The following is a 4,445-nucleotide window of genomic DNA, read 5'->3' on the forward strand; positions in this document are numbered from 1 at the left end:
GAAGGGGCCGCTTAGGGGGACTCGCGGGGCCAGGCCCGAAGAAAGGCGCAGCTCGTCTCCGCGTCCCACTGGCTGGGACCAGTCCCATGGTCTCGGTCACCGCGGGGGAGGCTGGGAGACCTGGGCCTCTGGTGGGCCCAGGAAGAAGAGGAAACGGATTTTGATGGACAGCTGTTTGGCTGCGCACAAGAACGGGGTCCCGTGGACAGTAAGTGCTTGATAAATGCTTGCCGAAGGTGTGGGCCCAGCTAAGAATTTGAGAAGCTCATGTGGTCCTAGGCAGCCCCAACGTGAGTACAGTCTTCAGAAAATCTGTCAAAAGTCATTGATTTTCTGCTCACAGTTTCTATGCACCTCACCAGGCACGAGAACCCTCATCGTGTCCTCGCTGTGTCTTGGTTACGAAACTACGTGCTAGGGGTCCCTGGTGAACACCACCAGGCTCTGGCCTTCAAGGCCCTTACAGCCTGAGCATCTGAGGGTATCTGGGGATTTTCCAGCTACATTCGCACGGGAGAGCCAGAGAATATTATCTTCATGAGCAGCGTTGCATCCTCAATGGATTTATCTAAAATCCTTTAAACACAGAACCATATGCAGACATCCTCGATGGAATATTAATCAGAATTTTTTTCTGGGCTCTGAAGCCCTGATTGAAAATGCATCTGTGTAAGCAGTCTTTTTAGGAAAATTGCATATCTCACACTGAAACAAGTAAGCAAATCTTCCCAACCCCAGTACAATAGAAAAGCAGAGATGACAGCTTATCCAAATGAAAAACAGAATGATCTCCTTCTAATGAGAATGCAGGGGTAGATCAATTATAGACAAGTGTGCAAAGTTACGGAGGTTTTCTCTTTCCTATTTCAGTGAATGGTGATATGAAAATACCCTGAAGCCTCCTTGCTGCTTTGCGCGGATGAGGAAAGATGCCCGAGAGAGTTGAATGCCATCGTCAGCACATCTTACAGTATTTGTTCCCGCTTCTAAAAGGAACTCTGTCCTCGGGAACAGTGAAGACGTGAAATTGGAGAGCCAGGAGGAGAGCGACACTCAGGGGTGGTCACCGGGCCGACGTCACGGACGGTCGAGGTGAGATCGTCTTGCTCCTCACCGTTTGCCCAGACACCCCTGCGGGTTAGCCACGCGAAGCTTCGTCTAGCCAAGAGCTTGAAGGATATTGGAAGAGAATTCCAGAATGTCTGCCCCTCTTACTCGGCTTTAAGAAGAATGGAGTCGATTCACATTTCTGCCTCTCCTTGGCACCCATCTTAGAGTGGGCAGTGTCCATGTAGTTGATGAATTGTAGGAGCGGGTGCAGGAGCTATTAACTTTGGCTCATACAAGACAAGACAGGGCACGCACCTAAAACCCTTGGATCTACTCCTCGCTGAAACAGAGTTGTCTTTTTTTTTTTTTCCCCATTTTCTTTTTAATTCAGGGATCCAGTTCAGTTCCGTCCAAAGATTCTAAAGTGCCGTCCTTCATTTTCATAACTAGGTTTCCTCCTTGGCTGGAGGAGAGGGACGGGCAGGGAAGAAGTATTTTATGGATAAACTGGATAATATTCTAGCATCTAAAAGATGCACGGGCCAGAGCTGAGCATGAAGCCCAGTATTACAACCTAGGGAGAGGACTCTGAGTGCACTGACCAAACTCAAGTGGTGGGAACCGGGTAACAGAAGTTTCGGCGCAGAGTCATAATGCAAATTATCAACTACAGAAGTGAGGGGGTGAGCGCAGGGCGGGGACAGGCTGATTGTTGTGCTGATCTGAGGCAGGGGTTCTTTACCTTGGCAGCTCTGTTTTGCTTAGGCTCTCATGGCAGGTGGGAGGGTTGGCTAAAATTTGAATGGCCAGGGATGTGGCAGATGACACCTGCCTACTGGTCTCTTCCCCCCAGTAAAGCAAGTGGGTGGCAGTGGGTGTAGCATTCTTGCTCCAAGCTTAGGTCTTAAGGGACCTCGTGTGCCCCTTTGTGCCATGAAGCTGCCCAGTGGTCTGAGGCGGGGGTGGAGGGGGGTGGGAAACATGTAGAACAGAGTCGGACCCAACCTGCAGCTTGGAGCTGTCCAACCAAGCTCACTACAGCTCTGCTGGCTCCGTCATTGTCCTTGTTGCTTAGCGGGGCCCTAAATACTTGTGACACCCAGGGCAAGAGTGCGCACGCATGCTCTCACACCTGTGTGATTATCCTTCGCCTTGTACAGACAGGTATTCTAGCATTCATTTATTTACCTGGATCACTTATTTATTTACATGGGACCAGGTACCCATTCAAAGTGAAGGCTATTTAGGGTGCCTGGCACATCGGAAGGCCTGAATAAAAGCTCTTTGAATGACTAAATGATCTGGAATTTTTTTGATAATTTTAACACTTGTCCTTAGAATGCTGGAAGGAAACTTGTAAAAACTTCATAGTCTCAAACAAAGATACTAGCAACATTTTGCATGTTTTCCCCTGATACCCTTAGTGTTTAAGCATCAATAATAGATATTGTTCATCAGGGTTTATTCACTCATATAAATTATTTTCGTAGAAGCAACTAAGTCAAATATTGAAGTTTTACATGCCAAGAACTCATCATCTCTACTTTGAAGTTTAGAAACAACTTTTTGTAATAATATCAAAATTAGTTATTTTTAGGCAAATCGTGCTACTCATTTCCTACTATTTCATTTTCTTGAAGATTCATAGTTTTACACATAGAAAAGTATCCGTTTCTTTATCGCTTTCAGAAATAGCCAAGTATACTAACTCACGGTCATTACTTCACTGTCACGGCCATTCAAAGACAAAATCAAGGTCAGCCAATAAATAGAGGTTATTAATTCTTACTTTTATATATTTGCTACATCATTGTTTTACTTTATATACCTTTGATGAGTATATAAATTATGTAAAATGTAAAATTCTTATCCTTTAATATGAAATATTCCTAGGCTAGAATCATCAACTGAATATAGGTAAATAAATACTTTGCCTATCAAATTAGGTAATATTAAAATGTGATACCAGGGGTTGGAGAAGACACAGAAAAACTAGCACTTTGTCACACCGTTTGGGAGTGTGCATTATCACAGTTCTTCAAAGGATAATTTTGCTCAATGCATAAAAATTTTGAAACATGCAACATTTGAAAAATTTTACTGCTAGGAATTTATCCTAGATGAATAAGCATGAATATTTAGCTATGTGCCCCAAATAGTGAAACATTAAAAACACTAAATATTTAAAAAGTCAAGAGTTAACCCACAGAATGGAACAAATCCATCGATAAAAAATAATTTATAATACGTAATATCATGAAAAATTTTCATCAAAATTCAGTTGGAAATTAAGTTTCAAACACTGTGATTTTACTTTTGAAAAAATGATCTCTATCGAAGACTGATAAGATATTAATTGAAATGTTAACAGTACTTGATCATATAGAATTCTAAAAGATTTTGGCTACTTACACTGGTTTTTCTGAGTTATCTATAAAAAGAATGGTATTATTTATGTAATTCAAACAAATCTCAGTTTTATAATTTAATCAAAAATATGCATTCACTATGGAAGCGACAGTGTTGGATGAAAGATATGGCGTGTAGTAAAAATACCTTGGAGACAGAACGGGCAAAAAAAGACTGGATTCGATTCTCCTAATGTTTTCGACATTGAATCTGTAAATGTGGAACTGGTGTGACTATTTGAAATTAAAATGTCACCATTGAAAAATGTTGTCTGATATTTGGAGAAGTGTCTCTGTGTGTGTGTGTGTGTGTGTGTGTGTGTGTATGAGAGAGAGAGCGTTAGCATAAATATTTTAATATTATTATTAGCAGCACTAATATTTTAATTACATAAAGAATTAATTTATTTTAAGTGCATTTTATGCCCTTGGCATGCGTTTGCTAAGTGGCAGCTAATTCATATTTTAAGACAAGAAGACTTGATTTCCCCACGGGAGAACAGGCCGGTGTCTTCAAAAGTGTAAACTTCTCACTCCAGAGATAAAAACCATAGGCTGTTGGAATGTCAAATTCTGTGGTGATTTAGAGTTTATCTAAAAGTATTTGATTTGCATTTCAAATTTAACTAAAAGATTCACATCCTCTCTCATTTTTTCTGTTGATGACAAGAAACAAGACCCCCCCCCGCCCCCGCCGCCCCGCAAATATTCCTAAGATGAAGAGAGAAGAAACTTATTTGCTATAGACCTTTCAAACACAGAGAAAAAATGAGGGGGCTTGACTGTGTTTGGGGACATCACAGGGCAGAGACTGCCCATGCATTAAGGGAGGGCCTCAGGCAGGTCACAGCCATCAACCTAGAGCAAGAGCCACAGGAGCAGAGGCATTTTACCTGCCCACACTCATGCTGTCTGGCTGGGTCATGCCCACCCCAGCCCCTGAATTTGCAATAATTGAACACGAATTAAAGGGATCTGCTAGGTGAG

At 42.2% G+C, this 4,445-nt stretch overlaps 1 long non-coding RNA gene across 1 annotated transcript in view; it reads left to right on the top strand.

Annotated features, from left to right (window-relative positions):
- The window catches only part of LOC107195528, a 12,074-nt gene extending 10,108 nt beyond the window's left edge, over window positions 1–1,966 (top strand). The window contains exon 7 of the long non-coding RNA XR_003045768.1: window positions 871–1,966. This is a non-coding gene — a long non-coding RNA (uncharacterized LOC107195528). The remainder of the gene's footprint in view (window positions 1–870) is intronic.
- The last annotated feature ends 2,479 nt before the right edge of the window (window positions 1,967–4,445 follow it).

Source organism: Pteropus alecto, unplaced genomic scaffold (genome assembly GCF_000325575.1).
Source record: "Pteropus alecto unplaced genomic scaffold, ASM32557v1 scaffold143, whole genome shotgun sequence".
Lineage (NCBI taxonomy): Eukaryota > Metazoa > Chordata > Mammalia > Chiroptera > Pteropodidae > Pteropus > Pteropus alecto.